This window comes from Triturus cristatus, chromosome 9, assembly GCF_964204655.1.
Source record: "Triturus cristatus chromosome 9, aTriCri1.1, whole genome shotgun sequence".
Lineage (NCBI taxonomy): Eukaryota > Metazoa > Chordata > Amphibia > Caudata > Salamandridae > Triturus > Triturus cristatus.
Genome location: NC_140592.1, coordinates 1,153,198,840 through 1,153,216,700, shown reverse-complemented (window position 1 = coordinate 1,153,216,700; position 17,861 = coordinate 1,153,198,840). Strand labels below are relative to the sequence as shown.

General features: G+C 45.1%; 1 long non-coding RNA gene across 1 annotated transcript in view; it reads left to right on the top strand.

The window, feature by feature from the left end:
* Positions 1-17,861, top strand: part of LOC146799539 (uncharacterized) — a 146,517-nt gene that overhangs the window by 83,258 nt on the left and 45,398 nt on the right. Inside the window, exon 3 of the long non-coding RNA XR_014968939.1 lies at positions 17,120-17,236. This is a non-coding gene — a long non-coding RNA (uncharacterized LOC146799539). The remainder of the gene's footprint in view (positions 1-17,119; positions 17,237-17,861) is intronic.

The window sequence follows — 17,861 nt, the reverse complement described above, 5'->3', positions numbered from 1 at the left end:
CAACTTTCTACTACTGGTTCGTTTTATAAGTTCTTTTAGCTTTTAGGTGTGAATATGTATATAGCAATTGAGCTTGAGAGTGGTGAGCAGGGCGGGCTTTAGGGCAGTGCGAGTGGTGCACCTGCACTGGTCGCTGACCTGGAGAGGGGCACTTTACTTAGGAGGGGAGCTGTGTTTACCAACTTCTTACGATTTAAAAACGCCTGCTGCGGAGTTCCTTGTGCATCCAGCTTTTGGGCAGCAATAAAAATGTCAATATAACTCTTGTAATTAATGTTCCTGCTAGAGAAAGAGATCAGAGTTGTGTCTAGTGGCAGTTTCGCCTTGCCATAAAGTAGCGCAGCAGGGTAATATGCCTATGGGAAAGAACAGATCTGTATTTTATGAGGCTAGGTGAGTGGATTAGTAAAACCAGCCTTTACCAGTGCTTTAAAACAAATGAAATGCATGTGAAAGAGAGGCTATGGAGAGATGAGGGGCACTTTTGCCAAATGGTGGTAAGAGATTACGAGGAGGAGGTCATTGGAGGAGGGGTGCCAAAAAACCAACCATTCACCACCAGAGCTAAAACCGGCCCTTGTGGTGAGTGACAAACTGAAAGTATTGCATGTGCCAAAAGTGCTTACCCTGCCTTCTCAGCACATCCTCTAAAGTGTCTGGATTATGAACTGCTCTGTTATTGGATGGCTGATGCTTAACCACTCAGTTATAAATCACAACAACTGTTGACTAGCAGCCAGAGTACCATCAAAATACAGCCTCACAGAAAAAATCTACAAATTAGACCACTGCTCATCTCTGATGCCAATCTGCGGCCGGTCTGTTTTTTTCTACCTGTCCGTCGAGTTTCGTTCCCTCCAGTGAGTGGAAACAGAGAGGTTGGTGCAGAGCAGATACGAGGAAAAACACAGATCTGAGCAGCCAACGAGTGAAAGAAATGCAGTCTCCAGAGGCATGGTGGGCCCCCTGCTCCTCAACCTCGGTGCCTCCAGCTGCACCACTGATAGCTCTGCCCCTGATATTGTACCTTCCAATGTGTCCCAGCAGAGTCCTGCTCCTGGAGCTGCAAACATTCTCCTGCCCCAGCCATCACTGTGCTGTCTCGTCCCTTCTCAGATGAGCTGTGCGCTATGGAGAATGCTCTCTCTGAGGGCCCTCACTCTTGTCAGGGGCCTAATTCTGACTGAAGAGAAACAATGCAAGTTGTTACTTTGTTTCTCTTCAGTCCTGAGTCAGCGCGAGCAGCTCAGAGCAGTCTGCACACTGCAGCTGCTTTAGAGCAAGACAAACACAGCTCTGAACAGATGAGCTGAGGGGACCCCCTTCATGTTCTGAAGACTGGGGCCCCCCCACAGCGCGGGGCTATGCCCCTGCTTTGTCTGGCCTCGGCAGGAGAGCATTAGGGACCAAAATAATCAGTGGACTGTAGGCCTGGGCAAAATCTGCATAATGTCCTTTGCTGCAATGACGCAAAATGCTCATAAAAGTAGTGGCACTTTGCATTATATTTTAAAGCGAAATGTGTTTTTGTGTCCCTTCGTGGTGGGTGAACGCATTTTCCACTGAAAAATTGTGCAAATTCCAAATGATGTGAACAACAAATGCTCGCCTTTGGTTTGCTCTCCTCCTTCCCATATTCCTGAAATAGGATTTTTATCCCAACAAAGTTTCAATTACTCGATTTGGCATAATAGCGTAATCTAATGAATTTGTGTAACAATCATAACATGATATGCCAGAAATTTGGCCTCGTTTTCACATATCGAACGAATAAAATTAACATGATTTTAGGACTGACACAATCTGTAGTACAAAATCCAGAGATGGATTAATCACAATGTGCAAGTAAGGGTAAGAAACAGTACAGTCAGAGGAAAGAATGATAGGTGGAGTGACAAAGGACCATCAAGCTGCGACAAAGAGAACCTCTGTTTTCTTGAGATTAAGGCCCTCATTTACAACATTTTGGTGCAGGGTAGTGCAGCAAGGCTTCGCGCTGCGTCGCCCTGCATCAAAAGAAAAGGGCAGGAATGCACTGCATCTAGGAGATACAGCGCATTCCTGTCTATTTTCAGTGCGCCGGCACATAAATGACTGCCTTGCGCCAACACAGGCACCCTTGCGCCATGCAAGGGTTTCCACTTTGTAGGAATAATTGTTTTTGTGCGAGAAAGGACACCTTCCTGAACAAAAATAATCAATGGTGGTGTTTTCCTCTTTCTATGTGTGCTGCAGAATGGATATAGAATAGGACCTTGAGGGAACCCCCTTCCCTATAAGTATTTATAAAATAAAGGAGGCCATGCCCCAAGGGATGGGGTCCCCGGGGCTGAAATTGACCAAGGGAGGGGGCCCTAGGGGATGGGGTCTTGTGTTCTGCGGATCTCAGGACTAAAGTGGACTTCATCCCTCGAGCAGCAGTGCACCAGGAGGCACGTTTGCACAGTGGTGTAAAAAGGGGTCGTGGCCTCCGACCACTCTCAGCAACCCTGCTGTGTGGGGTTTACTGGAGGTTCCTGGTGGGCTAGTTGGCTCCCAGGGACCCTTAGGATTCAAGGGGACTTAATCCCTCAACCCAAAACACGCTAGGAGGCGCATTCAGAGTGGTGGAGAAAGGGGGCGTGGCCTGCTACCACCTCTGAGCAATCCCACTGTGTGGGGCTTACTGGAGGTAACAGGTAGGCTAGTTGGCCCCTAAGGACCCCCAGCAGTGAAGGGGACTTTAATTCCCATCCAAGAGCGCGCCAGGGAGCGTGTTTGCAGAGTGGTGAGGAAAGGGACCATGGCCTGCTATGAGAACTTAGCAATGCTGCTGTGTGGGACTTACAGGAGGTAATAGGAGGGGTAGTTGGCCCCCAAGGTTGTCCTTGGGGGCCAACTATCCCTCATGTTACTTCAACTAAGTCCAACACAGTGGGATTGCTAAGAGGTCTTCAGAGGTCACCCCCCCCTTTCTCCACCACTCTGTAAACGCGCCTCCTAGCACAGTACTGGTTGGGGGATGAAGTCCACTTTACTCCTGAGGGACTTTGGGGGCCAAGAAGCCCTCCTGGTACCTCCTGTAAGTCCTACGCAGTGGAATTCCTGAGCGCTGGTTGGAGGCCCTGCCCCCTTTCTCTACAACTCTGCAAACGTGACTACCAGTTAAAGAAGTATTTGTAATTAATAGGTCACGCATTTGCAAGAGTTAGAGCTATTGGCGTTGTAAATGTAAAAGTTTTTTACTGATGTTATTTGGAGTGGAGTGGATGTACGTTGTGTGTAGTGCAATTATGTGGTATGTTGTGCAGTGAAATTATGTGGATAGAAAGTATGTGGTATTTAGTGTATAGGAATTATGTAGAGTGGGATTATGTGTTATGGAGAGCAATTATGTGGTATGGTAGTCTGTGTTGTGGAGTTGTCGCCTCAGGTTTAGTCTTCCTCATTTCCATAGAAGCTAAACTATGATCTCAATGAGAAAAAAAAGAAGGATTCACTGAGGAGCACTTTTGGACATAGAGGTATGAGCAGGGCCACTGGAATTATGCGACTGTTTGGCTGCACCAACTTTTGCACAATGATACATTTTCCACATAATCCATCCTGTGCTGCCTAATCTGCAGATTTGAAAAAAAAGCCTTGTTTCTAGCTTAAACAGCTCAAACGTTACCAGAAATGCAGCGACAAGTGTTACAGCGTGGTGGAAGGTCCTTTGTAAACCTAGAATGGTCACCTGTTACTTATTGCTAAATGTGGGTGTTAAATTGGTACTAATGGTGTGCAAGCCACTCTTGCTTCTTTCTGTGCCTCTCTTTGCCTCTTTCTGCATTTCTGTTGAATCTTTCTGCACCTCTTTTGCCACTTTCTGCAATCTGTTGCCTCTTTCTGTACCTCACTTGCTTTGTTGTGCACCCCTCTTGCCTCTTTCTACACCTCTCTTGCCTCTTTCTGCACCCCTCTTCCCTCTTTATGCACCCCTCCTGCCTCTTTCTCCATCCCTCTTCCCCTTTCTGCATGTTTGTTGCTTCTTTCTGCACTTCCCTTGCCTCTTTTTCCACCCCTCTTCCCTCTTTCTGCATCTCTGTTGCTTCTTTATGCACTTACCTTGCGTCTTTCTGTACCTATCTTGCTTCCTTCTGCACCCCTTTTCTCTTTCTGCACTCCTCTTGCTGCTTTCTGCACCTCTGTTCCTTCTTTCTGCACTTCTTTAGTTACTTTCTGCACCACTCTTGTTTCTTTATGCACATCTGTTGTCTCTTTCTCCACCATTCTTTCCTCTTTCTGCAACTCTGTTGCTTCTTTCTGTACCTCTCACTTCTTTGTGCACCCCTCATGCCTCTTTCTGCACCCCTCTTCCCTCTTTTTGCACCCCTCTTGCCTCTTTCTGCACCTCTGTTGCATCTTTCCACACTACTCTTGCTTCTTTCTGTACCTCTCTTGCTTCTTTCTGAACCACTCGTGCTTCTTTCTGCACCCCTCTTGCCTCTTTTTGCACCCTTCTCACCACTTTCTAAACCCCTGTTCCCCCTTTTTGCATCTCTGTTGCTTCTTTTTACACCTCTCTTGCATCTTTTTCAACCCCTCATCCCTCTTTCTGCACCTCAGTTGCTTTTTAATGCACTTCTCTTACTTCTTTCTGCTCCTCTGTGCCTTCTTTCTGCAACCCTTGTGCGTCTTTCTGCACCTTTCTTCCCTCTTTCTGCTCCCCTCTTGCCTCTTTCTGCACCGCTGTTCCTTCTTGCTGTACTTCTTTTGTTTCTTTCTGCAACTTTCTTGCTTCTTTCTGCACCCCTCTTCCTTCTTTCTCTACCCCTCTTCCCTCTTTCTGCACCCCTGTTGCTTCTTCCTGCACCTCTCTTGCCCCTTTCTTTACCCCTCTTCCCTCTACACCTCTGTGGCTTCTTTCTGCACTTTTCTTGCTTCTTTCTGCCCCCCTGTGCCTCTTTATGTACCCCCTTCCTCTCTGTCTGCACCTTTCTTGCCTCTCTCTGCACCTCTGTCCCTCCTTTCTGCACCTCTTATGTTTCTTTCTACAGCTCTCTTTCTTCTTTCTACACGCGTTGCCTCTTTCTCCACCCCTCTTCCCTCTTTCTGCACCTCCGTTCCTTTTTTCTGCACTTTTCTGTTTCTTTCTGCACATCTCTTGCTTCTTTCAACACCCCTCATGCCTCTTTCTGCACCCTTCTTCCCTCTTTTTGCACCTCTATTCCATCTTTCTGTAGTTCTTTTGTTTCTGTCTGCACCCTTTTTTGCATCCCTCTTTCCTCTTTCTGCAGTTCTTTTGTCATTTTCTGCACCTCTCTTGCCTCCTTCTGCACCTCTCATGCCTCAGTCTGCCCACCTGTTCCCTCTTTTTATACCCCTTTTGCCTGTTTATGCAACTCTCTTGCCTCTTTCTGCAGTTCCATTGCCTCCTTCTGTACCTCACTTGCCTATTTTTGCACCTCTTTTGGTTCTTTTGCACTGCTCTTGCTTCTTTCTGCACCTCTCTTGCAAATTTCTGTACCCCTCTTGCCTCTTTCTGCACACCTCTTACCTGTTTCTGCACCTCTCTTGGTAGTTTCTGTACTGCTTTTGTTTCTTTCTGTACCTGTCTTGCAAATTTATGCACCCCTCTTGCCTCTTTCCGTACCCCTCTTCCCTCTTTATGCACCTCTCTTGCCTCTGTCTGCACCCTTCTTGCTTTTTTCTGTACCTCTGTTCCTTCTTTCTACACTTCTATTGCTTCTTTCTGCACCCCTTCTTTCTCTTGCCTCTGTGTGTACCCCTGTTCCCTCTTTGTGCACTTCTTTTGCCTGTTCCTGCAACTCTCTTGCCTCTTTCTACACTTTTCTTGTCTCTTTCTGCACCCCTGCTGCCTCCTTCTGAACTTCTCTTGCCTCTTTCTGCACCTCTGTTGCTTCTTTCTGCACTTCTATTGCCTCTTTCTGCACCCCTCTTCCCTCTTTCTGCACCTCTTTCTGTACTTCTCTTGCTTCTTTCTGTACCTCTCTTGCTTTTGTCTGCATGCTCTTGCCTTTTTCTGCACACACAGGGCTACTTTTAAACTGACATCAGGCTCAGCAGTGCACACATGCAAGTGCTGCTGGCCTCCAAACTGCCATGCCCTATTATATGCTAGGGACATAGAGGTAGTTTTAATCCCTCTGCCCTATTATGTACTAGGGCCTAACAGGGGAGGTCATGCCAATCACAGGGATACCCCAACCCAAAGTCTCCCCTAGTGTATGTAGGTGTATTCACTGTGTTCTAAGTGTCTTTCAGCATAGCACTGGCTCTGGGCCTGGTTAGGCAGAGCCTAGGGTCAGTCAGAGTCAGTTACCACCAGTACCAGTCCTCAAAAGGTTGTGGGATGCCCAGGGCACAGGATGACTTTGCAAAAAGGCCTCTTTCTGCACCTCTGTTGTTCTTTCAGCAATTCTTTTGTCTCTTTCTGCACTTCGCTTCCTTCTTTCTGCACCCCTGCTGCCTCTTTCTGTACCTCACTTGCCTCTTTCTGCACTTTTCTTGCTTCTTTCTGCACCCCTGCTGCTTCTTTCTGTACCTCTCTTGCCTCTTCGTGCACTTCTCCTACCTCTTTCTGCACTCCTCTTACCTCTTTTTACAGCTCTATTGGTTTATTCTACACTTCTCTTGCTTCATCCTGCACCTCTCTTGCCTCTTTCTACATCCCTCTTTTCTCTTTCTGCACCTCTCTTGCCTCTTTCTGTACCTCTGTTCCTTCTTTCTGTACCTTTCCTGCCTGTTTCTGCACCTGTCTTGCCTCTTTCTTACCTCTGTTGGTTCATTTTGTACTTCTCTTCTTTCAGCACCTCTGTTGCTTCTTTCTGCACTTCTCTTCCTTCTTCCAGCACCCCTCCTACCTCTTTCTGTACCTCTATTGCCTCTTTGTGCACCTCTCCTACCTTTTTCTGTACTGCTCTTGCTTCTTTCTGCATCTCACTTGCCTCTTCGGCACTTCTCTTGCTTCCTTCTACACCTCAGTCGCTTCTTTCAACAATTCTCGTGCTTCTTTCTGAACTTCTCGTGCCTCTTTCTGCACCTCTCTTGCCCCTTTCTGCATGTCACTTGCTTCTTTCTGTACCCCTCTTGCCTCTTTCTGCCCCGTTCCCTCTTTCTGCATCTTTCCTGCCAGTTTCTGCACTTCTCTTACCTGTTTCTGTACCTCTGTTGCTTTTTTCTGCACTTCTGTTGCTTCTTTCTGCATTACATTTCCTTCGTTCTGCACCCCTACTGCCTCTTTCTGTAGCTCTATTGCCTCTTTGTGCACCTCTCCTACCTTTTTCGCACCCCACTTGCCTCTTTTTGCACTTCTGTTCTTTCTGCAATGCTCTTGCTTCTTTCTGCACCTCACTTGCCTCTTTCTGTATTTCTATTGCTTCTTTGTACACCTCTGTTGCTTCTTTCAGCAATTCTCTTGCCTCTTTCTGCACTTATGTTCCTTCTTTCTGCACACCTCCTGCCTCTTTCTGTACCTCTCTTGCCTCTTTGTGCACCTCTGTTGATATTTCTGCACTGCTTTTGCTTCTTTCTGCACATTGCTTGCCTCTTTCTGCACTTTTCTTGGTTCTTTCTATACCTCTGTTGCTTCTTTCAGCAGTTCTTTCTCTTTCTGCACCTCACTTGCTTCCTTTTGCACACACTACTGCCTCTTTCTGCACTTCTCTTGCTTCTTTCTACACCTCTCTTGCCTCTTACTGCTCCTCTCTTGCCTCTTTGTGCATTTCTCTTGCCTGTTTCTGCACTTCCCTTGCCTCTTTCTTAACCTCTCTTGCCTCTTTCTGTACTTCTCTTGCTTCTTTCTGTACCCTTCTTCCCTTTTTGCATCCCTCTTGCCTCTTTCTGTTGTTCTCTTGCCATTTTCTGCACCTCTCTTGCCTCTTTCTGCGCCTCACTTGCCTTTTTCTGCACTTCTCTTGCTTCTTTAACACTGCTGTTGCTTCTTTCAGCAATTCTCTTGCCTGTTTCTGCACTTCTTTTGCTTATTTCTGCACCTCTCTTGCGTCTTTATATACCTCTGTTGCCTTTTTCTACACCTTACCTACTTCTTTCTGCACCCCTCTTGCCTCTTTCTGCCCCTGTTCCCTCTTTCTGCATCTTTCCTGCCAGTTTCTGCACTTCTCTTACCTGTTTCTGTACCTCTGTTGCTTTTTTCTGCACTTCTGTTGCTTCTTTCTGCACTACTCTTCCTTCTTTCTGCACCTCTACTGCCTCTTTCTGTAGCTCTATTGCCTCTTTGTGCACCTCTCCTACCTTTTTCTGCACCCCGCTTGCCTCTTTTTGCACTTCTGTTAGTTCTTTCTGCAATGCTCTTGCTTCTTTCTGCACCTAACTTGCATCTTTCTGTATTTCTATTGCTTCTTTGTACACCTCTGTTGCTTCTTTCAGCAATTCTCTTGCCTCTTTCTGCACTTCTGTGCCTTCTTTCTACACACCTCCTGCCTCTTTCTGTACCTCTCTTGCCTCTTTTTGCACCTCTTCTACCTCTTTCTGCACCACTCTTGCCTCTTTTTGGACCTCTGCTTTTGCTTCTTTCTGCACATTGCTTGCCTCTCTCTGCACTTTTCTTGGTTCTTTCTATACCTCTGTTGCTTCTTTCAGCAGTTCTCTTTCTCTTTCTGCACCTCACTTGCTTCTTTTTGCACCCCTACTGCCTCTTTCTGCACTTCTCTTGCTTCTTTCTATACCTCTCTTGCCTCTTACTGCTCCTCTCTTGCCTCTTTGTGCATTTCTCTTGCCTGTTTCTGCACTTCCCTTGCCTCTTTCTTAACCTCTTGCCTCTTTCTGTACTTCTCTTGCTTCTTTCTGTACCCTTCTTCCCTTGTTTGCATCCCTCTTGCCTCTTTCTGTTGTTCTCTTGCCATTTTCTGCACCTCTCTTGCCTCTTTCTGCACCTCACTTGCCTTTTTCTGCACTTCTCTTGCTTCTTTAACACTTCTGTTGCTTCTTTCAGCAATTCTCTTGCTTATTTCTGCACCTCTCTTGCATTTTTATATACCTCTGTTGCCTGTTTCTACACCTTACATGCTTCTTTCCGCACCCCTCTTGCCTCTTTCTACAACCCTCTTTTCTCTTTCTGCACCTCTCTTGTCTCTTTCTGCCCTTATGTTCCCTCTTTCTGCACCTTTCCTGCCTTCTTCTGGACCTCTTTGCGCCTCTTTCAGCACCTCTGTTGCTTCTTTCTGCACTTTTCTTCCATCTTTTTGCACCTCTATTCCATCTTTCTGTAGTTCTTTTGTTTTTGTCTGCACCCTTTTTTGCATCCCTCTTTCCTCTTTCTGCAGTTCTTTTGTCATTTTCTGCACCTCTCTTGCCTCCTTCTGCACCTCTCATGCCTCAGTCTGCCCACCTGTTCCCTCATTTTATACCCCTTTTGCCTGTTTATGCAACTCTCTTGCCTCTTTCTGCAGTTCCATTGCCTCCTTCTGTACCTCACTTGCCTATTTTTGCACCTCTTTTGGTTCTTTTGCACTGCTCTTGCTTCTTTCTGCACCTCTCTTACAAATTTCTGTACCCCTCTTGCCTCTTTCTGCACACCTCTTACCTGTTTCTGCACCTCTCTTGGTAGTTTCTGTACTGCTTTTGTTTCTTTCTGTACCTGTCTTGCAAATTTATGCACCCCTCTTGCCTCTTTCCGTACCCCTCTTCCCTCTTTATGCACCTCTCTTGCCTCTGTCTGCACCCTTCTTGCTTTTTTCTGTACCTCTGTTCCTTCTTTCTACACTTCTATTGCTTCTTTCTGCACCCCTTCTTTCTCTTGCCTCTGTGTGTACCCCTGTTCCCTCTTTGTGCACTTCTTTTGCCTGTTCCTGCAACTCTCTTGCCTCTTTCTACACTTTTCTTGTCTCTTTCTGCACCCCTGCTGCCTCCTTCTGAACTTCTCTTGCCTCTTTCTGCACCTCTGTTGCTTCTTTCTGCACTTCTATTGCCTCTTTCTGCACCCCTCTTCCCTCTTTCTGCACCTCTTTCTGTACTTCTCTTGCTTCTTTCTGTACCTCTCTTGCTTTTGTCTGCATGCTCTTGCCTTTTTCTGCACACACAGGGCTACTTTTAAACTGACATCAGGCTCAGCAGTGCACACATGCAAGTGCTGCTGGCCTCCAAACTGCCATGCCCTATTATATGCTAGGGACATAGAGGTAGTTTTAATCCCTCTGCCCTATTATGTACTAGGGCCTAACAGGGGAGGTCATGCCAATCACAGGGATACCCCAACCCAAAGTCTCCCCTAGTGTATGTAGGTGTATTCACTGTGTTCTAAGTGTCTTTCAGCATAGCACTGGCTCTGGGCCTGGTTAGGCAGAGCCTAGGGTCAGTCAGAGTCAGTTACCACCAGTACCAGTCATCAAAAGGTTGTGGGATGCCCAGGGCACAGGATGACTTTGCAAAAAGGCCTCTTTCTGCACCTCTGTTGTTCTTTCAGCAATTCTTTTGTCTCTTTCTGCACTTCTCTTCCTTCTTTCTGCACCCCTCTTCCCTCTTTATGCACCCTTCTTGCCTCTTTCTGCACCTCTGTTCCTTCTTTCTACACTTCTATTGCTTCTTTCTGCACCCCTTCTTTCTCTTGCCTCTGTGTGTACCCCTGTTCCCTCTTTGTGCACCTCTATTGCCTGTTTCTGCAAATCTCTTGCCTCTTTCTACACTTTTCTTGTCTCTTTCTGCACCCCTGCTGCCTCCTTCTGAACTTCTCTTGCCTCTTTCTGCACCTCTGTTGCTTCTTTCTGCACTTCTCTTGCCTCTTTATGCACTTCTCTTCCCTCTTTCTGTACCTCTCTTGCTTTTTTCTGCATGTCTCTTGCCCCTTTCTGCACACACAGGGCTACTTTTAAACTGACATCAGGCTCAGCAGTGCACACATGCAAGTGCAGAAAAGTGCTGCTGGCATCTAAACTACCATGCCCTAATATATGCTAGGGACATAGAGGTAGTTTTAGTCCCCCTGCCCTATTATGTACTAGGGCCTAACAGGGGAGGTAATGCCAATCGCAGTGGTACTCCAACCCATAGTGTACCCTAGTGTATGTAGGTGTATTCACTGTTTTCTAAGTGTCTTTCAGCATAGCACTGGCTCTGGGCCTGGTTAGGCAGAGCCTAGGGTCAGTCAGAGTCAGTTACCACCAGTACCAGTCAGCAAAAGGTTGTGGGGTGCCCAGGGCACAGGAGGACTTTGCAAAAAGGCCTCTTTCTGCACCTCTGTTGTTCTTTCAGCAATTCTTTTGTCTCTTTCTGCACTTCGCTTCCTTCTTTCTGCACCCCTGCTGCCTCTTTCTGTACCTCACTTGCCTCTTTCTGCACTTTTCTTGCTTCTTTCTGCACCCCTGCTGCTTCTTTCTGTACCTCTCTTGCCTCTTCGTGCACTTCTCCTACCTCTTTCTGCACGCCTCTTGCCTCTTTTTACAGCTCTATTGGTTTATTCTACACTTCTCTTGCTTCATCCTGCACCTCTCTTGCCTCTTTCTACATCCCTCTTTTCTCTTTCTGCACCTCTCTTGCCTCTTTCTGTACCTCTGTTCCTTCTTTCTGTACCTTTCCTGCCTGTTTCTGCACCTGTCTTGCCTCTTTCTTACCTCTGTTGGTTCATTTTGTACTTCTCTTGCTCTTTCTGCACCCTTCACTTCTTTCAGCACCTCTGTTGCTTCTTTCTGCACTTCTCTTCCTTCTTCCAGCACCCCTCCTGCCTCTTTCTGTACCTCTATTGCCTCTTTGTGCACCTCTCCTACCTTTTTCTGTACTGCTCTTGCTTCTTTCTGCATCTCACTTGCCTCTTTCGGCACTTCTCTTGCTTCCTTCTACACCTCAGTCGCTTCTTTCAGCAATTCTCTTGCCTCTTTCTGCACTTCTGTGCCTTCTTTCTACACACCTCCTGCCTCTTTCTGTACCTCTCTTGCCTCTTTTTGCACCTCTTCTACCTCTTTCTGCACCACTCTTGCCTCTTTTTGGACCTCTGCTTTTGCTTCTTTCTGCACATTGCTTGCCTCTCTCTGCACTTTTCTTGGTTCTTTCTATACCTCTGTTGCTTCTTTCAGCAGTTCTCTTTCTCTTTCTGCACCTCACTTGCTTCTTTTTGCACCCCTACTGCCTCTTTCTGCACTTCTCTTGCTTCTTTCTATACCTCTCTTGCCTCTTACTGCTCCTCTCTTGCCTCTTTGTGCATTTCTCTTGGCTGTTTCTGCACTTCCCTTGCCTCTTTCTTAACCTCTCTTGCCTCTTTCTGTACTTCTCTTGCTTCTTTCTGTACCCTTCTTCCCTTGTTTGCATCCCTCTTGCCTCTTTCTGTTGTTCTCTTGCCATTTTCTGCACCTCTCTTGCCTCTTTCTGCACCTCACTTGCCTTTTTCTGCACTTCGCTTGCTTCTTTAACACTTCTGTTGCTTCTTTCAGCAATTCTCTTGCTTATTTCTGCACCTCTCTTGCATTTTTATATACCTCTGTTGCCTGTTTCTACACCTTACATGCTTCTTTCCGCACCCCTCTTGCCTCTTTCTACAACCCTCTTTTCTCTTTCTGCACCTCTCTTGTCTCTTTCTGCCCTTATGTTCCCTCTTTCTGCACCTTTCCTGCCTTCTTCTGGACCTCTTTGCGCCTCTTTCAGCACCTCTGTTGCTTCTTTCTGCACTTTTCTTCCATCTTTCTGTACCCCTCCTGCCTCTTTCTGTACCCCTCTTGCCTCTTTGTGCACCTCTTCTACCTTTTTCTGTACCACTCTAGCTTCTTTTTGCACCTCTGTTGGTTCTTTCTGCACTGCTCTTGCTTCTTTCTGTACCTCACTTGCCTCTTTCTTCACTTCTGTTGCTTCTTTCTATACCTCTGTTGCTTCTTTCAGCAATTCTTTTACCTCTTTCTGCAGTTCTCCTCTTTCTTTCTGCACCCCTCCTGCCTCTTTCTGTACCCCTCTTGCCTCTTTGTGCACCTCTCCTATCCTTTTCTGCACCCCTCTTGCCTCTTTCTGCACTTCTCTTCCTTCTTTCTGCACCGCTCCTACCTCTTTCTGTACCTCTCTTGCCTCCTTGTTCACCTCTCCTACCTCTTTCTGCACTCCTCTTGCCTCTTTTTGCACCTCTGTTGGTTCATTCTGCACTGCTCTTGCTACCTTTCTGCACCCCTCCTGCTTCTTTCTGCACCCCTATTTTCTCATTCTGCACGTCTCGTGCCTCTTTATGCACCTCTGTTAGTTCCTTCTGCACTTCTCTTGCTCTTTCTGCACACGTCACGCCTCTTTCAGCACCTCTGTTGTTTCTTTCTGTACTTCTCTTCCTCTGTCTATACCCCTTCTGCCTCTTTCTGTACCTCTCTTGCCTCTTTCTGCACCTCTCCTACCTTTTTCTGCACCCCTTTAGCCTCTTTTTGCACCTCTGTTGGTTCTTTCTGCACTGCTTTTGCTTCTTTCTATACCTCACTTGCCTCTTTTTGCACTTCTCTTGTTTCTTCCTACACCTCTATTGCTTCTTTCAGCAATTTGCTTGCCTCTTTCTGTTCTTCTCTTACTTCTTTCTGCAACCCTCCTGCCTCTTTCTGCACATCTGTTGCCTCTTTCTGCACCTCTGTTGCCTCTGTGTGAACCTCTGTTGCCTCTTTTTGCACTTCACTTGCTTCTTTCTGTACCTCTCTTACCTGTTTTGGCACCTCTGTTGCTTCTTTCTGCACTTCCCTTGCCTCTTTCTGCACCTCTGACTTAGAGGTAGTTTTAATCCCCCTGCCCTATTATGTACTAGCCTTACAGGAGAGGGCATGGCAATCACAGGGGTACCCCCAACCCATAGTGTACCCTAATGTATGTAGGTATTTTCACTGTATTCTAAGTGTTTTTCAGCATAGCACTGGCTCCGGGCCTGGTTAGACAGTCAGTTACCGCCAGTACCAGTCAGCAAAAAGTTGGGGGCACAGGATGACTTTGCCAAAAGGCCTTTTTCTGCACCTCTGTTGGTTTTTTTCTGCATATCTCTTGCTTCTTTCTGTACCTTTCTTCCTCTTTCTGGACTTCTGTTGCCTCTTTCTGCATTTCTCTTGCTTTTTTCTGCGACCGTTCTTCCTCTCTCTGCACATGTCCTACCTATGTAGGCATAGTTAGCAATTAGCATTTAAAAATCCTTAGAAATTCACTAAACAAACAAAGGTTTCTGGGGCGTTAAATTTAGAAATTAGTATTTAAAAAACCTTTGAAATTCACTGAATAAAACCACAGGTTTCAGGGAAGTTATAGTTAGTTGGACATTTTACTTGTACAAAACCAGAGAATTCACTGAAAAAACCATAGGTTTCAGGTACGGCATAGTTAGAAATTAGCATTTAAAACAAACCTTAGGAATTCACTGAATAAAACCACAGGTTTCAGGGAAGTTATAGTTAGTTGGACATTTTACTTGTACAAAACCAGAGAAATTCGGCCGTTATAGTTATCTGAGCTAACTATAACTCGCGCCCCCGCAATGCATCATTCATGACATGGTCAGTGACATCACTGATGACATCTCAAATGACATCACTGATGACATCATCCACGTGATAATCTGATGCACCTCCTAATATAAACTGTGATACACCCACTCTAAAATACAGACTACCATTTATGAAACCATAGACACACCAATACCAGCTACTACATACCCACTCACTGATTCCTAGGTCTACACACACATCCACTCATTCACCCATACAGTCACTCATACATACAGTCACTCATCAATATAGCACTATCATGTGCACTCATACACCTATGCAGACACTCACATACCACCACTAGCCCATAGAGTTACTCACACACCTAGTCAGTCATGCAAAGAATCAATCACACTCCCATTTACTCACCTAGACAGTTATACACACACCACCTCACTTATTCATACATATACTAACACATACTTACTCTCTTATACAATCATTGATCCAGCACACACTCATCCATACAGCCACTCTCACATTCACGCACTCTCACATATAGTCATTTATATACTCCAACACTGACATATACTACCTTTTACTTATGTATAAACTCATACTTGTACCACTGAGGCACCCATTCACTAACCAACACACCCATATACACACTCGCCTACCCATACAGCACTTCACAGATACACTCTTGAACCCTATACACCAAGTAAATCACCCACTCAAACATCTATGCACAGAGTCACACACCACCCACCCACCTACACAGACACACAGGCACCCATACAGATACTCAGACAACCAATCAATAACCCATATAAACACTCATTTAGCTACTCACCAACCCACGCACCCGCTTATACACCAACTGACAGACTGATACAGACATTCACACAGATTAGTCACTAACCCATGCATTCAGTAAGACATGTTTAATCACTCACTTATACAGTCAGTCACGCACCTACTAAAGCCTCCATTCAGACACTTATACACCCACTCATTCTTAAATATACCTTGGCATATATATATATATATATATATATTCCACACGAAGATTCACGCAACCATCCAGCATGAAATACAAGCCCATCCAGTCGAGAGGTCAGTTAAATGAGATTTTATTCAGCAGACAGCGTGAAAGTAAAAGCATAACGCGTTTCAACACAATGGTGTCTTAATCATATGCAGCTGGGGGGAACAAGTGACTCGGAGTTTAAATACACTCTGTTGGTAAACAGTGAAGAGGGATTCTAGTATGCACAATTCAAAGCGCTGGTTTGTTTTTCGTTTTTTCTTCTTTTTCACTTTGGGACTACATGGTACCATTGTAACATAATATTCAGATTGTTATCTTTGTTTAGTACATTGCTTTTCAAACAGTGTTCAAAATTTTAAAGGTTTCAGTCCCAGTGTTACTCGCTAGTTGACTGCAGTGACCAGCATGCACCATAATAACAGCATTGCATCCTTCTTATTTAAAGTTAAATTTCAATTCAAAGGTCATAGCTTGCCCACCTTCGTGCTTCAAAGGAGTCCATTCCATATTGTGCAGGGGGGCAGCCAATGATTATTTTTCCTCCGTTCTGCTCAGATTAGTCACTAACCCATGCATTCAGTAAGACATGTTTAATCACTCACTTATACAGTCAGTCACGCACCTACTAAAGCCTCCATTCAGACACTTATACACCCACTCATTCTTCAATATACCTTGGCATATATATATATATATATATATATATATATACATATATAAAACATATTTAAACTTTACAGAAACACACTGTTACGAGGCACTCACCTGTGCTCCAGATTGTTTCACCTTGATGACGATGTGAGGACAGGTCCCCAATCCCTCTAGAAACTAGCAGCGTGATACCAAGATATAACTTAGGATCAGTCCGGTAGTCTCAGGGGGGAAAAGGGGTTGGGATGACAAGAGAAGAGAAACACGAAGATTCCAGCGGTCTTCTTTTAGGGGGACCAGGGCTTCAGGGGGCTTGAGTATTCACAGGATACAATAAACAGGAATGTAACTGGATAGTGGCTTGAGTTTTCTACTAGACTCCTAAGTACAAAACACAGAAGATAAACAATGTGTATATCTGTGAGGCAGTATCTTCTTACAGTTATCATAAACTTGTAACCAAAAGTCTCCACTAATTCTTACCTACAGACTACGTAGGTTTCAACAGAATTTTGGGTTGATCTAACAATCTACTTGTCGATTTATGCAATCTGCAATAAACAATACAATCATTAACATACTGTCAAATAAGTTTAACAATCATGATAGCATTTAGTTATGTTCATCAGCATAGTTACCTGAATCCTTATATGCCCAGCTTAGGATCAGATGCCTTGAGTGCACAGAAGTTCAAATGCTGCCAAAACAACCTTCTGCCATAAAGGAACAAAATACTGCATACAAAATAATAGTAGTCAAAACCACATCTGTGCTGTTGTGATTCTTAAGGCTAACTTTGCTTTGCGATAACTATTTTCACACTTTTAAAAAGGCAAAATCTTCTTTGTTTTATAAATGTCAATAGTTTCTGGGTACTACGGGAAAACTCGCCGTAACACTTGAGATGAAGTGTTTTCCTTCTGTCCAAGAAATATAGTTCGGATAATTTGCGCAGTTCAAAGAGCAATGTTCCAAGTTCTAATGTAAGCAGACTCACCGTGGGATAGTTGTCTTCCAAAAAATACCTTAAAGCATGTTTTCTCTGTGCGCTTCTTTTCAGGGAACACGACACGGAAGAAGACGTCGGACCGAAGACTCAGCCCGGAACCAGGAAGCCAGGAAATTGCTGATGCAAGGCTGTCAAGCAGGAGATGCCGATCGGAAAAGCTAAAGCCAGGTAAGTGTGTTGAAGCAACGAGGCCAAGCACTGAATAGTGAAGAGGAGTGGATTAAATAGGCTCCTAAGCAGGTGCTGGGTGTGGTCCTGGGTGTGGCCCAACTGTCTTTCAGGCCCAAGGTTTGCACAGAATATCTACACATTATTCTATTACTTATGGCATGATAGAGCCACGGTTTAAGAACATGACATAATACATGAACATAATTTACAGTAAACACATATATGAACAGGATGGTATTCCATGATTTGAAATGGAAGAATTCCATACATTAACAGGATGCCTTCTACAAGACACCAGAGTTATATTACCATTTCCTCTGTTTCTGCTGATATGTGTTCAAATCAAGGTGGACAGGGAAGGAGACGTGCATGGGACAATGCACCTGTAACACACACAGTCACAGGATGATGTTATCAGTGAGGTCATCAGTGATGTCATAATCATCAGTGCATTGCGGGGGGCGCAAGTTATAGTTGTGGTTTTTTCAAGGAATATATATATAGATATTTATATATATGTATATATTCTCTTAAAAAACCATAGGTTTCACACATGTTTTATAGTTAGCTGGACATTTCACTCGTAAAAAACCAATGAAATTCCCCCGTTATAGTTAGTGCA